Consider the following 13,022-nt stretch of genomic DNA (forward strand, 5'->3'; position numbering starts at 1 on the left):
GACTTCAGCTATGCTATTCTTTTGGCTGAAGTTGCGTATCTTAGATCAATTCCCCTTCTCCCCCACCCCCATTGTAAACCAGGCCTAAGACTGAATATTGCATTCTGGAGCCTATAAACTCTCTTCAGTTTCACCTCATTGTTAGAGATGAGAACTTCTCAGTTGTAAGCCCTACGTGCTAGTTTGCCATCTCTGATGGTTACCAGTTCGTTCAGCATATCTTGGACTCTTGTTAAAAGCCCTGTTGAAAAACAAGCTCCATACTTAGGAGCACACCAAAGAGGAGTACTACTAGACATTATTTTGTTGCCAGAGCCATATTTTCTTCCCATAGGGTCAGGGAGGCTAATCCTTGTCTAGCAACTGTAAAATAGGGCAAGATCATATGGTGGAGGACATTGAATGAAGTTGGAACTGTGGTGGCATCTCTAAAATAAGATTTTTTTTTTTTTAAACATTGTTTAAATTTTCAATTTTAGAATTACTTTTGCATGAACAGTCATTGATAGTTCCACAGTTTTTGTATTGTCCAAAGCTTTATTGGAAAATTTGATAGGAACTTGTATAAAGCTACGTAGTTCCACATAAATGCCAAAATCCCTTCCCCAGAATACTGAAGAATTAGAGCAAAATACTGCTTTGTGATAAGACTTGAATAGATCTATTTACTGATTAAAATTTGATGTTCTATATTAAATGAATGACCTTTGTAAACACTGTCATTTTAATAGTATTTATTATCTTATTTGCTATAAATTCTCATTTCACTTTAATATTAAACAAAATGTAGTTTAGAAGAATTCTCAAATCTGTATTTTAGTTATGCATCCTAAATTCAAGCAGTCAATGAGAAATGTAGTTTGGATAATTGATTATGTGTTTGTGTTATACAGTACCTATTTAATGTTCTCCTAGAGAACTTGAATTTTTGGGTGCGGAGGGGTAGAGAAAGGTATCAGATTTCTGTCAGAACAAAATTTTGTAAGAGAAAATAACTAAATTGTATGCTGCCATATTGATTAGGGTAAAAACTTTTTTACTATTGCTGCAGAGGAGTTTAAATGACTTAATGCTCTAACAGAGTTTTAGGAACACAGTTTTGTTTTTAAATTATGACTTTTTGTGCTTACTTTACAATTAGTCCTGGTTACCAAGAGGTCTGTGTAAACAGAAGCAGTCTCCTTGCTCGGATTGCTCTCTTTTAGTGATGTCAGAAATCCATTATGTTTGACATCAAAATTGTTTCCATGGCAAAGCTGCCACAGTAAAGTGCAACATCGTTGAATGACCCTGAATAGAGAAGGGTGGATCCAGAAGAAGGCTTACAGGAGTAATTTAGACAGGCAGTTAAGTTCTGCTTAAATTGGAATTCATCCAGGGTATTTTGGTTAACAGCCTTACTCTTCTTTTTAAAAAAATAAATAAATAAATCTACTAAACATCATCATAGATAGCATGCTGTTTGGGAAACCGTACTGCTGAGTTATTGTTCTCTTTTTCAGAATAGAGTTCTACCTACTGAATTTCCAGGCTCACTCTTTGGAACACCTGCATTTCCCATCAAAATGTCATCTGATCTTATGAGAGACAATGAGAATTGGTTACAAAATGTGGTAAACCACAATGATGGAGAGGAGGAGGAAGAGGAAATTGCAGAAATAGTACATGAAAGCTATGTTTTCTTCTTAACATTGCTGCAGTGGATCTTTAGAACAGGAAGAAATATAGCAGTAGTTCTTTAAAAGAACAGGAACAAAGTTGCATGGAAACACATAAGCCTGAGGGTACCTGGGGTTCTCCACTCTTTTTTTTTCTAAAACAATGAGGAGTCCTTATGGCACCTTAGAGACTAACAAATTTATTTGGGCATAAGCTTTCGTGGGCTCTAACCCACTTCATCAGATGCATGGAGTGAAAAATTCATTAGGCAGGTATAAATGTACAGCACACGAAAAGATGAGAATTGCCTTACCAAGTAGGGGGAGCGGTCAGTGCTGAGGAGGCCAACTCAGTTAGGGTGGTCCCTCTGATACTCACACCTTCTTGTCAACTGTTGGGAATGGGCCACATCCACCCTGATTGAATTGGCCTCATTAGCACTGACACACACACACACACACACACACACACACACACACACACACACACACACACACACACACACACACACACACACCCCCCCACTTGGTAAGGCAACTCCCATCTTTTCATATGCTGAATATTTATACCTGCCTACTGAATTTTTTCACTCCATGCATCTGATAAGCTTTCGTGGGCTCTAACCCATCAGATGCATGGAGTGAAAAAATTCAGTAGGCAGGTATAAATATTTAGCATATGAAAAGATGGGAGTTGCCTTACCAAGTGTGAGGGGGTATGTGTCAGTGCTAACGAGGCCAATTCAATCAGGGTGAATGTGGCCCATTCCCAACAGTTGGCAAGAAGGTGTGAGTATCAACAGAGGGACCACCCTAAATTGAGTTGGCCTCCTTAGCACTGACCGCCCCCCCACTTGGTAAGGCAATTCTCATCTTTTTATTGCTGTATATTTATACCTGCCTAATGAATTTTTCACTCCATGCATCTGATGAAGTGGGTTGGAGCCCACGAAAGCTTATGCTCAAATAAATTTTAGTCTCTAAGGTGCCACAAGGACTCCTCGTTTTTGCTGATACAGACTAACACGACTACCCCTCTGAAATTTTTTTTCTAGTTGATGCTATGCTTAAAATAGCAGCACAAAAGGTTTTTCTTTCCTCTACAGTAATCTTTGATATGACAAATTTTGTTTGACTTTAGTACACCAATATGCCTAGAAGAATTATTAGCTGGCTGTGTGAGTACAAATTTGTATAGACTGAGTATATGTTAGCAGGTCCTTTTCTGTTGCAGGAAAACTAGTCATCTAAATAAAATAGTTTTCAGAAGATGGATTTTCATACTCAGTAGTTTTTTTTATTATTATTTTAAAAAAATCTGAATAGGCTCAGCAATCTATTGGCAGATCAGTGAGCTGTTTCCCAGAGAGCAAGAGTTCAGATCCCATGCATCTTGGGTCAGAATCCCTCCCCTCCCTAGGGAAGTGACCTCTTGCAATGGTCTCAAGTTTGTTCTCTTTTTGTTAATAAATGGTTGTGTTGAAGGGCATCAGAAGGAGCTCTCTTTCCTCAGTTACTCTTGCTGTTATGCATGTCTTCTGAGTAAAGGAAGAGTTTCCAGATAAGATTTTGCCCTCTTCTTTTTTCACTCCATTCACTTACACATGAAATTCTGAAATTGCCTCGTTTCTTTTCCATAACAAATTTAGAGTTTCACACCTTTCCTGATTGGAGCTGGAATGACAGAGGGCTGGCTCAGGGTTTCCTAGCCAGTACCCTGTCACACGCTTTCCCCCTTATGAACTGCCATGTTCTTCCTTTTGTTGGCCTCTCTCCCTCCTTCCGGTGGGGTTCATCCAGAGAAGTCTCTCCCCCTCTTTTGAGTGATCACCGGCATCGTCTCCTGGGGATTCCTTCATCCCCTACCCGCAAAAAGTACACTGATCGGGGGGTGGATGTCCCCGTATCTCTGCTGCCACCCACAGGTCCTCACGCCAGTCACACCCCTGCAGTTATCCCTTATCCCCTTTTCTTCTGATAGGGGGTCGAGGCCAATCCTGACCTTCTGCTGGACACCCTGGGTTTACCCAAGCCACCAAGCGGGGTCCCCGTCTCTTCTCCTGGGAGCTGTGTTGTGGGGAGCTCCAGTTGCCCCTTTTTTCCCTTCTAAGGGGCTTTGGCTGGCCATCTACCCTATCCAGGCTCTGTTGTCTGGGGTTCTTATGTTCATTACCCCGAGGACTTTGCTCCTCTTCCTCCCTGGGGCTTCTCAGTTAGGGGTCCCTGCCCTCTTCCTTGAGGAACCTTTTGTTTTCCCTCTGGGGGGAGGGCACTAGTCTGTACCTAACACAACAGGGTGCGGTAACCCGCCCTACTACTCCGACCCACTTCCATTTAAAGCTGCCCCGCACTTCAAGGGGCACCTAGGTCGCCAGGCAGTATCTCCTGTCCCCATGGAAACATTCCAGGGCCATCTGTGCATCTGGAATTATCCAGTGCGGTTTTATCAAGCCCCCTCTGGATGAGCAAGCGCTGAAGCTGTATCTGTCAGGTCCCTATGTTGTTTCCTCCCCACCCTCACCAGGATGGTGGACAGTTCTCCAGTGTTAGTCCATCCACAATATTCAGCCCATCTGCATTCCATATCTGGGCAGTCCCCTTTTTTGTGTCCTGGCCACTCGCACTGCCAGCAAACAATCACGCTGGCTGTACTGGGAGCTCCTTGGGGTTTCTCCTTCCCCTCAGGGCCTTTCCCAGGAAGGGGTTCCCTCAGCTTCTTCCCCAACTCTGTCTTTATGGGGTCGGTCCTCCCTTCAGGGAACATGTGCCTCTGTGTAGTTCTCAGTTAGCTTGATTGCTGCATCAACCGTGCTTGGCTGATGTTGCCTGACTCAGACTCGAATATTCTCGGGGAGGCCTTGTAGCAATTGTTCTAGGATGAGGGCGTCCATTATCTTCCCCACCGTTTTGCATCTCAGGCCTCATCCAGTCGGTGACCCAGTCCATCAGTCTCTGGGTGAATGGCCGGGGCCACATAGCCCCTGTCAATTGGGCCGAGCAGAACTTTTGGTGGTATTTTTCTGCCGACAGGCCCAACCGGTCTAGGATGGCCGCCCTCACCGTCTCATAATTCTGGGCCTGGCTATCTGCTCGAATGTACCGAGGAAGGCATCCAGGTCATCTGCTGGGCCTATTCTATAGAGTCCTAAGCCTGGTGGCCGGGTGCCATCCCCTACTGCGGGACTCGCCATTCATGGCAGAAGTTGCTGCTGGGGCAGGGGATTGGGGTGTGGGAGGGAGTCTGGGCTGGAGGTGCAGGCTCTGGGCTGGGGTTGAGATGTTTGGGGTATAGGAAGGGGTTCTGGATTGGGGGGTGGGGCTCAAGGCTGGGGCAGGGGATTGGAGCATGGGCAGGAGGTGGATCCTGGTCAGCCGTGCAGCCGGGGTGCAGAGGCAGATTTCCCACCTGTCCTGGCACCGTGGACTGTGCTGTGTCCTGGAAGCGGCCAGCAGCAGGTCCAGCTCCTGGGTGGAGACGCACAAGCGGCTTCTTGCAGCTCTTGCCTGCAGGCACCACCCCCTCAGCTCCCATTGACTGGGAAATAGCCAATAGGAGTTCAGAGCCAGTGCTCGGGGCAGAGGCAGTGCACGGAGCCCCATGCCGTCCCCCCCCCCCCCCCCAAGAGCCGGACCTGCTGCCGCCCGCTTATGGGGCGCAGCATGGTGTTGGAACAGGTAAGGACTAGCCTGCCTTAGCTGGACCACACTGCCAGCGGGATTTTTAACAGCCCAGTCGGCTGTGCTGACCAGAGCCACCATTACCAAGTGCCTTACATTCCATGACCCAATACTGGGTCGCGACCCACACTTTGAAAACCATTGGTCTAAATCAGAAAGGGTGAGCTCTTATATCCTGTTGGTCCCAAGAAAACATTCATTCCTCTAAAGTGAAACTGGAGCCTGGTCTACACTTAAAAATTAGATTGACCTGGCCATGTCATGGGGGATGTGAAAAATTTTGCACCATATTTAGGTCCACCTAACCCCCACTATAGGTGCAGCTAGATTGATGTAAGAATTCCTCTGTTGACCTAGTTATTACGTTTCAAGAGAGGTGGATTAGAATAACAGAATATTAGGGTTGGAAGAGACCTCAGGAGTTCATCTAGTCCAATCCCCTGCTCAAAGCCAGGGCTTTATCAAGCTGGGCCTTAAAAACCTCTAAGGATGGAGTTTCTACCACTTCCCTAGGTAATCCATTCCAGTGCTTCACCACCCTCCTAGTGAAATAGTGTTTCCTAATATCCAAGCTAGACCTCCCGTACGGCAACTTGAGACCATTGCTCCTTGTTCTGTCATCTGCCACCGCTGAAAACAGCCTAGCTTCAACCTCTTTGGAACCCCCCTTCAGGTAGTTGAAGGCTGCTATCAAATCCCCCCTCACTCTTCTGCAGACTAAATAACCTCAGTTCCCTCAACTTCTCTTCGTAAGTCATGTGGCACAGCCCCCTAATCATTTTCATTGCCCTTCACTGGACTCTCTCCAATTTGTCCACATCCCTTCTGTATTGCGGGGACCAAAACCTGACACAGTACTCCAGGTGTGGCCTCTCCAGTGCCAAATAGAGGGGAATAATCACTTCCCTCGATCTGCTGGCAATGTTCCTACTAATACAGCCCAATATGCCGTTGGCCGCCTTGGCAACAAGGGCACATTGCTGACTCATATCCAGCTTCTCATCCACTGTAATCCCCAAGTCCTTCTCTGCAGAACTGCTGCTTAGCCAGTCAGTCCCCAGCTTGTAGTGGTGCATGGGATTCTTCTTTCCTAAGTGCAGGACTCTGCACTTGTCCTTGTTGAACCTCAGCAGATTTCTTTTGGACCAATCCTCCAATTTGTCTAGGTCATTCTGGACCCTATACCGACCCTCCAGCGTATCTACCTCTTCCCCCCAGTTTAGTGTAATCTGCAAATTTGCTGAGGGGTGCAATTAATCCCATCATCTAGATCATTAATAAAGATGTTCAACTTAGATGATTAACTGCATTGAACTACAGAAAAAAACACTTCTGAAGATGTAGGAAGCATTTGTGTTGCTAGAGCACTTGTAATGTAGACATAGCCCTAGGAGTGCAGTAACTGACTGGAGGAAACAGCTTTGAAGTATGTGAACTACTGGGAGAGTATGTGAGAAATGGGACATAGGAAAGAAACAGGACCCTACTTATTTTGGAGGGAATCAAATTTTTGGCATCCTGTAGAATAGGGAGAGGAAAGATAAGTTCAGGAGTGGAAGAAGAAATCCTAGTAACCTCTTACATTTTAAAACAAAAACATTCTTCTCTTTCTATCTCTGTTTCTGTTGAAAATATGGTTGATAACCATCTTTGTGAAGGGCTCTGAGAGCCTCAATGAAAGGTCCTATTTGAGTCCAGGTATTATTACTCTTCTTTCTTCTTATACATTTATTGCGCTGTGACCTTTGTATTGCTATAAAAGTATTAATATGCATAAACACATGAGCCATCGGACAGTTGAGGAATTTTGTGGGATTTTCATGCTTGGGTAACTTTTTAAATATGCAGGACAGTACACAGGAAACCTTGAATTCCTGATCCTACATTCACTTTTAAATCCCTGTGCAAAACTGCCTCATACTTCAGTCCATTTTAAACACAAATCTTTTTGACTGTATAACTTAAAGAACTTAAGGAAAGAAACAACCAACAGCAAACGGAACACTACCACATACACCTCTACCCCGATATAATGCGACCAGATATAACACGAATTCGGATATAACGTGATGAAGGAGTGCTCCGGGAGGGTGGGGCTGTGCACTCTGGTGGATCAAAGCAAATTCGATATACCACGTTATAGGTGAAACCGCGTTAAGATTTTTTTTGGCTCCTGAGGACAGCATTATGTCAAGGTAGAGGTGTATATACTGCCTTTGTTATGGATTGAAGGCATTTGCTTCATAGTTAAGGTTGCAGCTGGGCTTCCATTCACTACCCAGTCTAAAATGTACAAACAAACCCTGTATTGGAAGGCTGGACCTAGGATTTTGCTGAATTGTTCCTACAAAAAAGTAAATACCTCAGACGAGGGTTTCCTGAGCTACACTACCCTAAAAATAGAGCTGTAAAACAGTTTAGAAAGTTTAACTTTGAAGTGCAAAAAAAAAAAGAGATGAAATCCACTTTATTGGATTCTTCTAACAGTTACAGTGCTTAGCACCTAAATTTAGTTGATTAAAGTCAAATTACTGAAATTAACATTTTCTTTGGTAATGACACTAGCGAGCCTGAGCTTAGATTTGCAAGAGTGCTTTGATATCATACACTGAGTTTACAATTTTTTTAAATGAATCTAATTATCTGTGTAGAAAGACACCTCAGAAATGTTTCATGAACACCAGACAGGAGACATGAGATTCCTCTCGACACACACTCACTCCGAGGCTCACATCGGAAACTGACAAGTTTCTTAAGGCTTAGTGGGGCCTCCTCAGGATTGGAAAGGGGGATTATGCTTCCCTTATCTCTTCCCCAAAGAACCCAGTTCTTATCCAGTCCCGTCTTCCTGAGGCAATCCTGGGATTTGTAATGATGAGTACTCTGCACATGCATAACTTAGGAGATCTGCAGATGGCTGAAAAGAGGAGGTAATATCCATAATGGTATTTCTCCTTTCCTGTTGACCTTCTGAGGTCTGCAGGTGGGGATGAGTCCCAGAAAGCATTAAGAGGCTCACTGGGAGCCACCTCCAAGTCTTTGGCTCATTGGAGCCTGCCACATCCACCTGAGCTTGGTGGGGTCACCCTGACCCCTTATGAACCTAATGCTGAGAGGGAGTACTGGTCCCTAGTGGGCCCAAGGATACTTATCAAGTTCTTCCTCCTCTCCCTTCTTCTCCAAGGAACGGCCACACCGGGGCCTAGGTCAGATCCATCCCCAGAAACCTGTCCCAGCTGCAGGAAGCTCCATGCCCTCCCTCCCTGCCCCCATTGCTCCTCAGCTGCTTGGGGAGGGGTCACTGTACGGGCAGCTGCTCTCCTGTCCACCCAACACCTGTGCATCCGGACCGTACCATACCCAACCCAACCCACCCTCCCTCCCTCCCTCCCCCCATCCCCCGGTTGAGCCTCACCCCCTGCATCCGGAACCCTTCTGCACCCAGAGCTTCAATGAGTCCCTGCACCCAGACCACTCCCCAGTGAGCCCTGCCCCACTTGAACCCTCATCCCAATGAGCCCAACCCACCCTATGCCTGGATGAGCCCCCTGCCCCACTGAGCCCCAACCAGCTGCACACAGACCCCTATCCCATCAAGCCCCATTCCCCCAGCACCTGGACCCTCCTGCTGAGCCCACCAGACTCCCACTGCTGAGCCTCAACTATCTTCAGCTGGGCCCCTCTGCAGCATCTCATTCCCCCCACTGAGCTGCCTGCAATCACACTGCACCACTCAGAACCCTCTCACCCCACACCTGGATCCCTCCACACTAAGCCCCTCCACGCTTGGATCCTGCTGGATCCAGGCATTGTGGGGGAAATTATTAAAAGCACTATGGGAAGTTGGGTGTCTAACTTCCCTTGTGGCTTTGAATATTCCCCTGTGTATTTTTAATATACGTAGTTTTAAAAAAACACCAAAACCAAGTAATGGCACAGTGAGACGATTTTATTATCTGAATGTCACCAGTTACCTACCTTGGAGTTTGTTCTGCTTTCCCCTGCTCTCATACTTTCTTTAGAATGTAACCTCTTCAGATTAGAGACCAGGCTTTTATGTATGGAAAGTGCCTAGCATTTTGTAGTTGCCATGCACTTTCCAAACAAACAAACAAGAAAAAATGTTTGTACATTTATCACATCAACCAGGTAAATATGCTTTCTTACTCACAAATATTTCATACTTAATACAGCATCTTTAGTACTGTTTTAGAAATAGATTAAGAAGTATTCATTCACAAGCTCCAGTTATCCAAAATATTGGTATTAAAAACATTCTTTTCTCTGTCAGCATTCAAACAAAAATCCCTTCATTAACATTCTGTATTTTACCATCTCAAATTCATGCTTTTTACACTTCTCCCTTACAAAGCTCTGAACAGTTTCTTCCTCTCTTTTGTTTCCTAGATATGTTTCTAGTCCTTTCTCCTAACTGATCCCTTGCAGTGTATGTCTACGCCGCAAAAAAAGACCCATGGCAGTAAGTCTTGGAGGCTGGGTCAACTGACTTGTCTTGTGCTACAAGGCTAAAAATAGTGTTGTAGATGTTTAGTCTCATGCTGGAGCCCAGGCTCCGAGACCTCCTACCCTCACAAGGTTTCAGAGCCCAGGCTCCAGCCTGAGCCCGAATATCTACACTGCTATTTTTAGCCCCATAGCACTAGTCCCATGAGTCAGTTGACCCAGGCTCTGAGACTTGCTGCCACAGATTTCCTCCCCCGCCCCTCCGCCAGTGTAGACATACCCTTTGTGTTTTTGTCCCAGTTTTATCTTGATACCTTCTTTCTTGCCAGACTCTCCCGTCTTGTCTGCCAAAAGTTTATTCTTCTTCAAATCTCTTTGTAAAACCTTCCTAAATTGTTCTTGCTCCTTTCTTTCTGCATTAGCTTCCTTCATATTTTCTGAAAAAATAAGTTCTGCAGTACTTACCCACCTTTGTGTACAATGCTTTTAAGATCAATGAATGAAAAACACTGTAAGTGTATGGGGAAAAAAACACTCAGGATTAAAGTATTTTTATTTTTATCCATGTTTTGTTGCATTTATATTTATTACATTGTCCATTGCACATTTTTGCTGGCAGTCAATTTCATGCTTACAAATTGAGTACGAAGAGATTGATCTCTAATTGGTTTTATCAAGCACTGAAAGAAATTTTAATATGACAGTTTTCAGAGTACTTGACATTGCTGATTTAATTTTAAGGTCTGATGCCTTTATTACCTATGATCATGGTTTTTAATCAGGAATCCTCTTTGAGTTGTTTTATTGCAAAAGGCAGCTTTATTCCCTCTACAGTTTATAAAGCAGAAGAATTGAACTTTTCAACCCTATCTGTGTTACTAGTGAGGCCTTGAAAAACATACCCAAATTTACTACAATGAGGATTAAGCCTTCCAGAAAGGTGAAAAAAATCTTACCTAGACCGGGAATCTGTGGAATGCTACAAAGAAGAGATAATGAAAAACTCAGAACATATGATTAGGTTTTGTGCTGTGTTGCTTGTTCTACGTTGTCAGGTTTTTAAAATTCAACACTTCTTTGTGGCTTTATTGGGGTTTGATCTTGTCAAATTGTCCCCTTATTTCTCCCGTTCTCATCTGGTATTGTTGTGTGGTTATTTCTGCAGGATTTGGACTAATTAGTTGTTGCCTTGATTTCTTCACTCAGTTTATTCCATGACTTATGCAGAGAAAAAAGCTAACTTTAGGCCACGTGCACTCTGTGATACCTTGTTGTTTGTTACTAATGACCACATGAGTTGTCTCTCGTCATCAGCTGAGGGGCATAATCTAAACCAGGGGTTCTTAAACTTCATTGCACCGCGATCCCCTTCTGACCCCCCCTCCCAAAAAAAGGTTACTACACAACCCCAGGAGAGGGGACCAAAGCCTGAGCCCACCTAAGCCCCCACCCCACCACCTCAGGCAGGGCACAGCCAAAGCCCAAGGCCTTCAGCCCCTGGCAGGGAGCCTGTAACCTGAGCCCCACCGCCCAGGGCTGATACCCTCAGGCTTCAGCTTTGGCCTTGGGCAATAGGGCTTGGGTTTTGGCTTCAACCCTGGGCCCCAGCAAGTCTAATGCCAGCTCTGGCGACCTCATTAAAACAGGATTGCAACTGCTTTTGGGGTCCTGACCCACAGTTTTGGAACTGCTGATCTAAACTGATATTTGCTTTCCATCAAACCCAAAAGAAGTGTAAGGGCTACCTCAGACTCCCTCTGCTGGAGTAGATTTTTAAAGCCCCGATTCTGCAATCCAGTGCAGAGGATCTGGTAAGGGAGCCATAAAGGAGCTCTTAGGCCTGGTTTACACGGGGGGGAGGGGATTGATCTAAATTACGCAACTTCAGCTATGTGAATAATGTAGCTGAAGTCAGTGTACTTAGATTGACTTACCGTGGTGTCTTCACTGCAGTGAGACGACTGCTGCCGCGCCCCTGTTGACTCTGCTGTTGACTCTTGCCAAACTGGAGTACAGGGGTCAACGGGAGAGCGCTCAGGGGTTGATCGCTGCCTGCCGATCCAGTGAGTAGTGAAGACATACCCTTACATATCACTTATCTAGTTAAGCCCAGTGCCAAATTTGTAGGATCTGAATTGTACGAAGTCTGAAAATATGGTGGAAAAGCAGTTTTTGGTGCTGAGACTTCCTCAGTACTAAGCCTTGCTAAGGAGGCATGGAACTGTGACTTGTAATCAGTTTCTCAGTGCTGAGATTCTTCTTCGGCAGGGCAGACTTTCCTAAGCATTTCCCAAGAGTGGAGATTCATAAAGGCAGTTTTTGAGGGAGAGAGATTTGTTACCAAGAACGGTAGTTCTTTTCCCTTCTTGTCAAGTAGTTGTCTCCTGGAGTGTCTTTCTTTCCACAGCACTTGTAGGTAGGTCTCACAGCCTTGTTGAGCTTGGAGGGTAACGACCAACCCTCTAGAAAATTGACCAGAATTGTCTGACCTCAGTGGCACAAATGGCACCTGTGCTGCTGTGCATCCCCTTCCATCTCCATCCCCACCTTGCAATTTTGGTCAGGGTGTGTCCCCAAAATAACTTGGACTCCTTTCAAATTGTAGGATTTGGCCATCAAATTTGAGAGCATACATAACTTCATTGATACATAATGCTTGCTGTTTCCCTTCCCCTAGTTCCTTGTCAGAACAGGCAAAAATGGCAGAGCAGGCAAAGAGCAAGCTTAATCCCTGCAAGGAGGTAAATGGTTGTGGCATGCAGGGACAGACTAGGTCTCCTACAATATTTCAGATGGCCAAGAGCAGTCTTGTAGCAGACTCCTGGTCCTTGTCCCCCATCAGCTGTTGGAGCAGCCATCGCACTCCAGCATTGCTGTCCTGTCCCCCTCCACCCACTTTTACCTGCTTTTTTGATAGTGAGTTTTCCTGACCTACTGCCAGAACTAGAGCAGCAACAGATATTGATGTGGCTTTGTTGGCTCTAATTCCAGAGCAGCTGCCAGTGTAGGCTACAGCAGCACCAGAAGTAGGGTCCAGCTCCCAGGTGGAGCATCTGCTCTTTGAAGAGGCTTTGCAGAGGAGGCAGCACTATGAGATGAATTTTCACTTCTAAGATTTGTCTAACCCTGCTGAGCAAGTCTACAAAACACAGTGCTCCCACTGTTATCATTGGTGCACCTGAACTGGTGGTAACAGTGGGAAATTTTAGAAAATAGTCTCTG

The 13,022-nt window shown here is 45.1% G+C and overlaps 1 protein-coding gene across 5 annotated transcripts in view; it reads left to right on the plus strand.

The window, feature by feature from the left end:
• The window catches only part of ATP11B (ATPase phospholipid transporting 11B (putative)), a 104,960-nt gene that overhangs the window by 11,839 nt on the left and 80,099 nt on the right, over positions 1–13,022 (plus strand). The window lies entirely within an intron of this gene.

Source organism: Gopherus flavomarginatus, chromosome 8 (assembly GCF_025201925.1).
Source record: "Gopherus flavomarginatus isolate rGopFla2 chromosome 8, rGopFla2.mat.asm, whole genome shotgun sequence".
Classification (NCBI taxonomy): Eukaryota; Metazoa; Chordata; order Testudines; family Testudinidae; genus Gopherus; species Gopherus flavomarginatus.